Raw genomic sequence first — 13,312 nt, forward strand, 5'->3', positions numbered from 1 at the left:
ATTAAATTCTACAAAAAGGATTTGAAGCTTTATATCTTCTATTAATTATCTGCGAGCGCTTTCGACAGTTGGTAGTACTGTCATCTTCTGGCACTCCTCAAACTGAACTGGTCATCCTGTTGTCTGTCTCTTTATACGGTCAGAGCGTCTTAACTCAGGTATTTCAGATACTTTAGGTAAATTTGCCTATATTTGTTCTGCATCAGGTACTCTTCTTCGTGTTAGATCTTCTCTAGGAATGTGTATGGTTTTGTTTAATATATTGAATGTGAGATCTTGTTGTGTTTTGATTTGTACTTGTCCCTCGATAAGTGATTTATGACTGTTGAATTTATGGATGTTCAAGTTTTCCCAAATGTCCATGCGATTTATCTTGTTGATTTGTTTTATTAGTTTTATGTTCTCAGGATCAACAGGAACAACAGGAACAACGACCACAGCATCAAAAATTCAATGGAACTCACATACAGAATCTCTACGACAAATGTCAGTCCTAACACTAAACTGTACTCGTTCGACATAAAAAACATGTACTCCAACATACCAGTCAACGAAAGTATAAACATCATATCTAAGAACCTAAAACACCAAAACATAGACAAAACCTACATTAACCCAATGGAACACAGTCTAAATGCAATACTTAATCAAAATTATTTCGAATCTGAAGGGAAAATTTATAAACAAACAGATAGACTAGCGATGGGATCCCCACTATCTAGCATTATATCCGAAATATACCGGCAAACCATAGATGAGAAAATCTTAACAATAATAAAAACACATGATGAAAAAGGAGAATGGTTCAGATACGTTGACGATGGACTGTACATATCACAAAACAATGGAATAAGAATAGAACAAATAACAAAAGAAATTAACGAAATAAATCAAAAACTATGTTTCAGCATCGAGGAAGAACACAACTCAAAACTTAACTACCTGGACACAACCATAAGATATAACCACAACAAAACACAATTTCAAATGGCAATATACAGGAAACCTACACAAACAAGCTCCACCATACCCGCAAGTTCAAACCATCCACCATCACACAAAATGGCTGCCTATAACGCATTCATATATAGAATGTTAAGGATACCACTCAGCAATGAAGCCCGAAACAAAGAACGGAAAATCATATACCAAATAGCGAACGAAAACGGATACACCCAAAAGACAATAGATAAACTAGAAAACAGAATCAAACAAAAAATACAGAACAAGGATCAAGCCACCCCAACAGACAAAACAACACAACGATGGACAGCATTTACGTACGTAGGACACCAAACCAAAAAACTAACAAACATCTTCAAACCACTGAACATCAACATCACATACAAGCCGAACACGAAGATAACACAAAAAATAGACAACTATGAAAAAGAAGAAGAAGACAAAGACCAAAACGGGATATACAGTATACAATGCTCGGACTGCAACAAATTATATATCGGCCAAACCAAGAAAAAACTGATCCAAAGATACAATGAGCACAAAAAGGCATACATAAATCCAACAGTATATAAATCAAACCTTGCAACACACGCCATACAAAACAAACATAATTTCCCCCCACCAGAGACCATAAAACTAATAAAACAAATCAACAAGGGAAACCGCATGGACATTTGGGTAAAACTTGAACATCCATAAATTCAACAGTTATAAATCACTTATCGAGGAACAAGTACAAATCAAAACACAACAAGATCTCACATTCAATATATTAAACAAAACCATACACATTCCTAGAGAAGATCTAACACGAAGAAGAGTACCTGATGCAGAACAAATACAGGAAAATTTACCTAAAGTACCTGAAATACCTGAGTTAAGACGCTCTGACCGTTTAAAGAGACAGACAACAGGATGACCAGTTCAGTTTGAGGAGTGCCAGAAGATGACAGTACATTCCCATATTGATTTCAATTTAAGAGCCACCGGTAGACAGCTGTTTCAGCCTATTGGGCATCGTCAGTACCGGGACTGCATTGTCAAGCTGCTGGAAAATAATTCCATGAATATCAGAAAATGAATGGATAAGTAGTTTTTGATCATTCCCATACTGATTTCAATTCAAACTGTTCGAGGAGTGCCTAGAAGATGACAGTACGATCAACTGTCGAAAGCGCTCGCAGATAATTAATAGAAGATATAAAGCTTCAAATCCTTTTTGTAGAATTTAATATTGAAATATATATATATTAATATATAAATGAATAAATAGATAAGTACTTTTTTATCATTCCCACATTGATTTCAATTTAAGAGCCACCGGTATACAGTCTATTGGGCATCGTCAGTACCGGGCAGGCGGTCTTCGATTGAAGACAAAATGAGAAAAAACCAAGAAAGTACTTGATAAAAATTGCTGCGTAAACGCAAGCACCTACTGGTATGACACCCAAGTCAACTTGCCAAGTTTTTATGTCAGTGTTGGTGGTTTGACCAATCAACCGACAACTGCGATAGCAGAAATTTGGTAAGCTAACCTGAAATGCCATCGGAAAACGAATCCACATGTTTCTAGAAATGATATGAAATCTAGAAAGGTTGATTGGTCAAACCACCAACACTGACATAAAAACTTGACAAGTTGACTTGGGTGTCACACCAATAGGTGGTTCCACTTATGTTTCTCTTGCGTTTACGCAGCTATTTTAATCAAGTACTTTCTTGGTTTTTTCTCATTTTGTACCAGTTAAAAGGGGAAGGGAGCCAGGCTTCAACCTGAACAAAATCAAGATGGATAACGTCTCATTTTGTCTTCAATCGAGGACCGCCTGCCCGGTACTGCCGATGCCCAATAGGCTGAAACAACTGTATACCGGTAGCTCTTAAATTGAAATCAATGTGGGAATGATAAAAAGTACTTATCTATTTGAAAAGAGAAATGAAAATTTCTATGTTTTTTACCACTTTTATTTGTAACTAACGTTACTGCAGTTTCGTCCTATATGGACATTTTCAAACTTAAACCATAAACTAAGAATGATTCATTACATTCGCTAATATATACCATTCAGGTACTTGATTGAGTACCTGAATTTACAGTTCACAATGCGCATTTGCCAATTTAAAAACCGGAGAGTAAATCAAATAGATTTGGTCATTTAACAGGTTGCACCCGAAATGTTTATGCTTGTGAATTTCCAAGGATTCTAAATAATTGAGTTTGCAACCCTTCCTTGCATAGTGCAGAATTTCCGTATCGTTTAGATTCGGAAACTTGTGGTTGCATGCCAAGGAATGGTTTGAAAACGTCGAATCATTTTTTTCCAATCTGAAGGACCTTTCATGTTCAGCATACCGTTTTTGGAAATTTCGTTCGCATTGTCCCACATAAACACTATTACACTCCGGACACTTAAGCTTATAAACTCCAGATTTTTCCAACTTGTCGACCTTATCTTTGGCATTGAAAAGAAAATGATTTTCATGGAATTATTTTCCAGCAGTTTGACTGCATTAACCTTTCTAGATTTTATATTTATATATATATATATATATATATATATATATATATATATATATATATATATAAAGATTTCAGTCTGCTCTGAACATACGTCTATTTGTTTTATAAGACATTCGACCCAAATATCGTTAAAGATATAAATAAATATTTGCCATGGCCGTCTATTAATGATGATTTATACAAACAGTTGGTTATTTATTTTTCCTACATTATTCGAAATTCGTTTCATTTATCAGTTTCTGTCGTGTTTATCGATAACAAAAATAATGTATGTGCTGAATGCAAGCTGATTTCGAATTCTGCCATGAATATACATTAGCAGTGTTTTGATAATTGATATATGATACATACCTGAGGGCGATTCTAAGTGTCATGTAAATAATGAATGAAAAATATCGATGGCTGATATAATTCTTTGGAAGGCAAAATTTTTGGCATTTTACTTCTCCTTCCTTCCGAAGGAAAAAAAGAAAGCAATTACGTTCAAAAAATATGTACACAACAGAATATATGGAAGAGTAACCATATGAAATTTCACTCACAGTAATAATATTTATTGATTTCTTTAGGACATTCTAATAAACATACATTATTATGGAATATTAATTTCACATAATTATTAGTTTGTACAAGTAATTGATGACGAAGAAATAACAAAAATGACAAGATAATACTAAAAAAAAAATTATTTTACGATGATTCCAAGATGGTTCAAACATGTAGTTATACATAACAAATATATTAGAAAACAGAAAAAAAATCAGGGGTGAGATTTTATATAGTTGATGAGTTCTTTCTTGAATTGCAAAACATTTATTGAATCTTTCAACGAAGTTGGGAGTTTATTATACTTCGTGCTAGTCAAATTAGTTGGTGGAAGGTGAAATTTTTGGGAGCTACTCGCTCTTGTTGAGTGGTTATGGATCTGAGATCTATATATACATAATTTCAAAAACTATACGTCACAGCGAAACATATTGTGTAAAGTTTGTAAAGATCAAATTGTGAAATGTAGTTTTTGAAATCACTATGGATTTTCATCAAGTAACGGCCGAATCAAACAAAAAAATAATTACAAAATTCTTCAAAATAAGTTGGAAGCAAGTTATGAACTAGTTTGAAAATAAAAATCTTTGCTAACTCGTACAGTCTTCAAGAAACAGATAGGCACTGCAATGTACTCAACATTTTTGATATACTGGTTTACCTATTCACTTGTAAAATAATCCTCATTCCACGATTCTGTAACTTTTGTAAAGTCGATAACTTATTTTGGTCAAATGAGTATAAAATACTAGCACAATGATCAATATGGGGTTGGATTATACAATTATATGCTGTAATTTTTGAGTACATCGAAATTTTTGAGAAAAAAATTTTTTTCGTAATTTTTACGTATATAGAATTGAAATGAGCATGGAGGGATTAACGATTATCCATCATGAAACGTAAGTATTTGAATTCACTAGCAAACTCTATTTCATTACCTGCAATTTGTAATCTTATGTTGTACCTGTTGATGAGTGATAGATTATAACCAGTTAATAGGATTATTTATTTTGTTAAGTTGAAGTTTATTGCGATTCATGTACTTTTGAACATTTCTTAGTTCATTATTCACTTGATCAGCTAGTGTTTCTATATTATCCCCTGAAACTGACATCAAAGTGTTATCTGCAAAAAGGTTCATGAAATCACACCAAAGGATGGTATCTATATCATTCAAGTAAATTAAAAATAATGTAGGTCCCAAAACACTCCCCTGAGGTAACCAGAAAACAACCTCACGAGATGATGACACTGAATCCTTTATTTTGGTTACCTGCTTACGTTGTGATAGTCATTCAGCCATAACAAAACAGTTCCACTGATACCAGTTTATTTAGTAATATGTGGTGAAAATTTGTCTCAAAAGCCCTTTTGATATCTAAAAATACGACTGTGATATGTAATATTTCTTTCCATTTTGATATTGTGACTTGGAATGCAGACTCATATTTTTTTTATATAGAATTGTTTATTGATACCTATGTAATAATTATACAATACAATAATTGGTACGAGTTTACAAGTAAACATGTAATTGGAACGAAAGCATGCAATATTAAACATAAATCTAAAAATTTTTGAATGTAAATCAAATCAAGTGTAAATTTTTCCGACCATTCTCTTCTAATAAAGTCAAAAATGCATTAATTCATAGAAAAATAAAAAAAATAATAATTATATACTGGAGGTGGAGTGAGGTGAATGTTATGCGATGAAGATTGCAAATTTTGAGTAATTCTCTAGAACTTTTTTTTCAATTTCTATTTTGAATCTATAGGTTATTTTAATTTGTTTTATATTCAATGGCAATATGTTATATAGCTTTGGTCCATGTGAATGGTGTTTTCTGAAATCTGATTGATATTTTAGTTGAATATCATTTTTTCCTAGACATTTCCTAGTTGATTATGAGCTGGGAGTTCTAATATTTTCTCGATACAAGGCAAAGTGTTGATTGGTTTCAATTCACTCAATATATTTGTGTTAGGGACTTTCTGAACTGGCACCAGGACACTGGTTCTGAGCTCCTTCGGGAATCTGCCAGTACTCATAGATGTATTTATTTTTTTGAAGATGAATTCCTCAAAGGATCAGTTAATCAATATAACACTGTTTTCAGGGAGTGAATCAGTTTGATCAAAAGTGTTCACAATTTCTTGTAAGCTATCAATAAATCAATTGTTAAATGATTCTGCAACATCTAGATTATTTTTATGAATGACTGACTGACCATATATTTTGAAATGAATACTATTACGTTTTTCCCCGTGGTTGATCAATAATTGACTACACTAAACAATAATCAAACTTAACTCTATTTCACTTTGAATACAACAAATACTTCAACTATCATTCGAATGTATATCGCTAGATCGCTTCGCGTACCGCACTGTAACTTCCACTTGACTGTGTCAGTGGGCGAGTGGATGGCGCTTATATTTGGCAATGGAACGCACTGGAACATTCCTTGGATTTCCATCGAAGTCGGTAGAAGAGCTGTGCAACAGTGGCGATATTTTCTTTAGAACATGACCAACAACAATACCATCAGTAAACGTGTTGCTGTTAGTCTTTGGATTTACAATATGTTTGAGTGTTTTCCAGCACATATCACTCGAATTTGACTTATTTTGATCACATGCATTTCGAAGGAATTTATAGTGCACATCTTTGTAATGAGTGTATTTTGAACTTAATCGCTTTCTTCCTTCCTTCGAAAGTCTCCTGCAGTTTTTGTTCATAGATGGAGTAGTAAAAACATTCATTGTTTATTATTCCGGGGGAAGAAGAAAGCCAAAAAGCTTCTTTCCAAATATAGAGTTCAAGAATAATGGAAACCAATGACTTTTTCAGACTTGAAACTGGCGTATAAAAGTTTATTGGACCGCGAGCAAAGTAGCTAGTTTAACCTATTGTGCAAGAAATTAAACAATGAAGAAACAATCCTGTATACATTTACCACTTTCATATTATTACCACGCTGCTGCCTTTTTTGCAATTCAATTTTTTCTACTGCGAAGTAAGAGGCGATGAATTCGAATTCTATGACTGCTCCGTACCTACATGTGCAACAATAGTAACTGAAGGGCGTGTCCGTAAGTGAATGTGGATTTAATAATGCTGCACACGCGGATCCGGGTAGAAAAAAAACAAAGCGAAGGTATGAGTAAGACGAATGTAGGCACAATTTTAATTGTATACACTTACTATCCTGTAAGAATCATATTTTTACAGGGTGGCAAGGAACATAATTGTCTTTTGAACTGAAACAACTACTTGACATGTATTAGGGACATATCACTGGACAGAGACCGCTGCATCGAAACTAATATGCATATGGTAAACTGGGTACGGTTGAAACAATTTAGCTTTTATCGTTCATAATTTTGTTGTTTATAAACCAAGTGATGATTATGATGTAAAGTTTTAGCTACGATATGGCTGTATCTTTATAGTTCACGGATTACTATTTTCAGAAATAAATATATATATATATATATATATATATATATATATATATATATATATATATATATATATGGACACATGTGGACAACAATAAGTTAAAAAATATGTAAAACATGTTTGCCAAAAAAATTCCTTGCATATTCATTATAAATGCAATTGTGTCACAATTTAATTTACACAAACAAGTACACATATCAATGTGAAATAAAACAAGGACATATGAATAATAATAATAATGATAAAAACATGATCCTTAATACACATGTATCTGAGGAGCTATATCAACTCGACGTAAAGACCCGAAAAATGATGCATCTCTATAAGAGTTTGCATCCCAAATCATCCGTTCCACGGTTGAACTTTTCTTGACAACAGGGAGGACGCGGACTTTCGAGTTTGGAGTGTCTACATGACAGAATGGTTCTGGCCTGTAAAGTCGTTAGGAGTTCGGATTCCCTTCTCTGCATGGTCCATGACCATGAGAGAGCAGGAATTGGAGCATTTCTCTTTAGGGCAGCTGCCCGAGCAACTGATGAACTCGGTTTAGTTTTCGACACTGAACGAGGTGACCACAACTGGTCACCGAGTTGGAACCCGTTCAGCAAAAAGACGCAGATATCACCTCACTTCTACGGAAACACAAGTATAAGCCAATTCATGGGGTCTTCTTCAATAACGTTGGAGAGCTTGGCTTATCAAAGCGCCTGACTTTCGCTTTAATCAGGTCGAGTGGGCTGAAGTCGGAAATTGAGGAGTTTATCATGGCTTGCCAGGATGGTGTCTTCAACACCTTAGTCTACCGCAGTCGCGTGATGGGTATACAGGTTCCTGACACAAGGTGCAGAGCCTGCCGCGAAGCGCTCGATACACTAATGCACTTGCTATCAGAATGTCCAGCATATACGATCTCGGCCTATATCCATCGACATATAGCGGCCCTAAGAGTGCTATATTACCATCTACGGTACTCGTACGACATTGACGAGACACCAGTGTTGCCCTATGCTCCGGGGGATATTGAATCTGTTGTGGGGAACGAGAAGTGCCGAATTCATTGGAACTATTCGTTCCCTACCCTCAGGCTCATAAAAGCACAAATATCTTCCGAAAAGAAGAGGAAAAGCGAATAAAATATCAAGATTTTCTCTTCTAACTCCGTAGACTCTATACAAACACTCTGTCAAGATGGTTGTTCTGATCATTGGAGTCCTTGGTGGAATGATGCCCTCTCTACTCTTGAATCTAAAATCATACCGGCTTGCCGAGCTAAGGCGGAAATCTTAGCCGGACAGATGCAGAAGGCTGTCATTCTTGGCTCACTGCGCTTGCTCAGGGCACATGATTCTCGGACCCAATAATCACTTACCCCACGGTGTGGCAAGTGGTCGTTGGTTGATAATGCTGGCGCGCCCTCCCGTATGTATCGGTGCTTCGGGGGATAGGGCCTGACCAGCGCCTACTACGGTAAAAAAATAATGTTGTCAAGCTTATCTTGGCCTGAGAATATTTACAGTTTGTCATCATAATATTCCTGCAGGCTATAATAAGCTTTCATGAGCAGTATATTATGACCGACTCCCTGAAACGTGTCTGCTCTATATCCCTAACTACCTGTGGTAAATGGTTGAACACTTTTTTCCTTCATATATGTTATAGTGTTTTGTTAGAGTCAATCTGGGTATTGGAAGATGGATATTATTACCACTGTTCTGTCTTGCGTTGTGGATTCTATGTGTACCTGGAGAATCAGTGTTATATATTTTATGAATCAGGCAAACAACTTCGAGAATGGAGATGCTGAATAGAGTGAGGGCAAATAAGTCGATCTAGCAGTGAATATATCAAGTTCATTGGAGACAATTCTGACAGCAAATGATTCTGAAGCCAATTTGATGCATGAAGATGTGATCTTCTATCTTCCTACAATCTAATAGCAAGTTGTCGTAGCTAAATTTTAACTTTACAATTTTGGTCTTGTCTACGTTGAAGGAAAGTAAATTAGAATCACACCACTGTTTGAGTTTTTCTAAATCTAATGATATCATTTGTTTCAAGTTGTTAGAATTTTTTATGCCATAACATTGTGGTATCATCGGCAAACATTTTGAATTACCCTTCAATATCGACTTAGCACTTCGGCACTCCGCCGAAATGTCCGAATACGCATTATTCGGACATTTCGGCTACAGATTTGTTATAAAAAGGCTCAACTTACTATTAGTGAGGATGGCCGTGTCAGAAAGAATGTTATATTTAAACAGTTGAAACATGTCAATAAAATAAAACAAGTCACCACATTGAAAAAGGTTTGACTCCTCACTATATTCTTCCTTATATCAGTGAAATCAAAGTAAATCTACCTACAAAAAAATTAATTCCGTTGTAAAAAAGTCTGTTGTTGTGAAAGCGTGTATCTTTAGTTTTTTGAACTATTATTTATTTTTCATATTTTAGTTGGGCTTGCTATTTCAAGCTCGTTTTAATATAAAATATATACGCATGTGCAGACAGTGTGGTTGTCTCATTTGCTCTCTCTCACACAAAGACTATGTGAAGAAATTATTTAATCCTGGCGATCCTGATCAGGATGAGATAAACTTTTGAAATTATTGTACTGTTACCGATTCTTGATAAGTGTACAAAAATAAATCTGTACGTTTCAAGTTAGTCAAAATCGAGTCCAAAGGAGTCGTTTACAAACAAACATACAAGTGAAGCTAATAAAAGCGTGTTAAAAAACGATAAACTTATAAGGCGACTTCGTTCCACACCATTAAATATCTCTTTATAGTGAGTTCCACCCAATTAGATGTTCGTTTGAAGTCCAGTTAGAATCCAAAGAGTTGAATTTATTATATTATTTAGATCACGAACAATTCGCATTTGTTTTTTATGGGCAGAAAATCGCTTTCCATTTCGCAACGATTATTTGAGCATCGTATGCTTGAGATCCGTGAATAACGAAAGGCCTTCATGCCTGTCCGTCTTGGCAAGGTGGATATCATTCTGAGAAGTAAATGGTTTTCTTCGAAATTGTCAAGAACAGAAAGTACCTGTCAAGTCGCCAGTTTGTTTCATGCATAGGAATTAATTTTCATTTCAATTAAACCCTTCATGTGTTGACCTCCAAAATACACCCAATTACACATTATTATTTCCATTGTATTCTTAAAATTAGGCTCAAGATAAACTGTGATTGACACGGATTAGTATTTATTATTTCACAGAGTAGCAATAATGATCCTTGTCAAACATTAATTGGTTTTGAAATATCTATACTGTATTCTGAAATAATAAAAGTTAAATGCCTTACATATCACTTGAACACCCATTTGCCGTAACTGTCGTTTTGTATACCTTGAACCTGATAACTATAAACAATGGTATTGTTCCAAAAGTATGATCACAGTATAAAATAGCTACTAGGAGGAATATTTCCATAGAACTGACAGTCCAGTTGTATTTTTTTTTCGGTGTCATTGATTACTAGTCATTAGCCTCGTGTTCTGAAAGCTTATGTTAATAATTCCCCGTGCCACTTAGGGAGCATGGCTATTCACAGTCCGGTCATCTACATAACGTTTCGGAATAAATTAATAGTCAACCAGAAGAATTCTCGCGATTTAAATATCTGATGGAAGTTCAGTTTGAACTCTTAATCTTAGGTCGTAAATCAGGGACAGTACCATATATATATTTCCAAAATTAAATAATTTTCCTTCCAGAATAATTCAGAATTAACTACCAAAAAGCTCACTTTTTGAGACACTCAGAAATGTGCTTACGGTAAAACTTTTAACCACCACCTTTCACCTTTCTGCAAATGTTTCTTGAACTTGAAACGTTAGTGTTTTCTCTACTTCAACTAAAAAAGCGAAGTACACCCACCTATACTGGTTGGATGGAATAGCAATATCTGCCTTGATTTATCATGCAGATGTTGAATTCTGCCATTTGTTAGGTTAGGTTAATATCTCTTGTACCTTTCAATAAAATTTAATAAATTGATGGATGTAGCCGTTACTACGTGGTAGGAAATCATAATGAAGAAAAGAGAAATGAAACTTTCTATGTTTTAACCACTTTTATTTGTAACTAACTTTACTGCAGTTTCGTTTATTGTATAACTTTGAAAATGTCCGTACAGGACGAAACTGCAGTAACGTTAGTTACAAACAAAAGTGGTGAAAAATATAGAAAGTTAAAATCATTCAATATTATTACATACCAGGTAACAAAATGTGCAAATTAATCTGGAGTGAGTGTTTATAGGAGGATTTGAATGTTCTTTCAAATTTTTTGTAGAGGAAAATCAGTTTTTTATGGACTTTCTTTGGGTATTTTCACCTTCCACAATCCTAAAAGTATGAAAATCGTAAAGGAGGACTTTACCTGGTCCTGATTAGCGAAGGTTCTAACGATAAGAAAGTTATCGGAAAGCTTGAAAATATGGTAGTCGCTTGACGTGAGGTCTGGAGAATATGGAGGGTGAGGCAGAACTTCGACACCTAATTCAACTGCCCAGTTCACCTTTGATATTCGTGAACAAGAAAAAGTATTTCAGTGCCAAATCAGGACTGTACGGAGGATGAGTCATCAATTCGATGTTTTGACTGCTCAAAAATTCACCTTTTTGACGAGATGTGTGAGAGCTCGCATTGTCATGATGGAGAATGATTTCGTCTTCGACGATTAGTTTCACCAAGTTCTCGGAAGTCGTGTACCACTCAGAATTGGTCGTTCTACGTTGCTCAAGCGGAACAGTGGCCACATGACCCATTCAGCCGAAGAAACAGGCGACCATTTGCTTCGCTGTGCTTCTTCCACGAACGACTTTTGTTGGATTCAGCTCGTCTTGGAGTACACATATAATTCTATTTTCAATAAAATGTTTCTTGCAACACTCTCGGTAATCCAATTTGGATATCAGGCGCATAACCCTTTTCTGGGACATAAAAATTTCACGAAGTTTAAGGGAGCAACCCCACACAGCGATATTATAGGAGATGTGGCAGTATATAAAGAGTGAAATAAACATTTAGAAGCTGTTTTCTATTGAATACAGATCTCAATTGTCTAATAACATATTACCACGAATCAACTTTTTTGTTCACTGTTGCTATCTATCTCAACTGTACCTGAAAATATTCATTAGGGATTGAAGATAATTGTTTATACAGTTTCTCTTCCAATTTTTTCAATACATTGAACTTTCACACGTTTTTGACAGTGAAAATGTTCTTATGATGCACTGTTTGGAACCTTTGGTATAGTAATGAATATTACTGGAGTTCTTTCCCAACACCAAATCGTTATTTTTAACACCTCGACACGTGTTTCGATCACCAAGTGATCATCTTCAAGAGGAAGATTGAACCGTTTAATCTTGAAGATGATCACTTGGTGATCGAAATACGTGTCGAGGTGTTAAAAATAACGATTTGGTGTTGGGAAAGAACTTCAGTAATATTCAGTGAAATTGTTGGTGTTGGTATATTCCTTTTGACACAGTTCAACAGAAACATTTTCTCTGATAATCAAAAATTTCACATTCCCGAAAGAAATCAAAACGCAAATAAATGTATACCAGTACCAATTGTGAATTGTCAATTCGTTAGATACGAAATTTCGATGGCATATTTACTTTGTTTAGTGTTATAGGTTCTTGATTAATAGGAAACTACAGAGAACTTTAAATTATATTTTCTCGTCCTAATGGAGTCCCGTTTTTGGAGTCAAGGCAAATACACACACATGAAAAAACTAGAAAACAAGCTATCAAATTAAAATATTCCAAAACATATTTAC

General features: G+C 34.8%; 1 protein-coding gene across 2 annotated transcripts in view; it reads left to right on the plus strand.

The window, feature by feature from the left end:
• AANAT1 (dopamine N acetyltransferase) overlaps window positions 1-13,312 on the plus strand; it is a 196,498-nt gene that overhangs the window by 150,447 nt on the left and 32,739 nt on the right. The gene's annotated exons all lie outside the window — the stretch shown is intronic.

The sequence above is a fragment of the Leptinotarsa decemlineata genome, unplaced genomic scaffold (assembly GCF_025532065.1).
Source record: "Leptinotarsa decemlineata unplaced genomic scaffold, Ldec_3_MD MMD2_tig00026314_RagTag_RagTag, whole genome shotgun sequence".
NCBI lineage: Eukaryota > Metazoa > Arthropoda > Insecta > Coleoptera > Chrysomelidae > Leptinotarsa > Leptinotarsa decemlineata.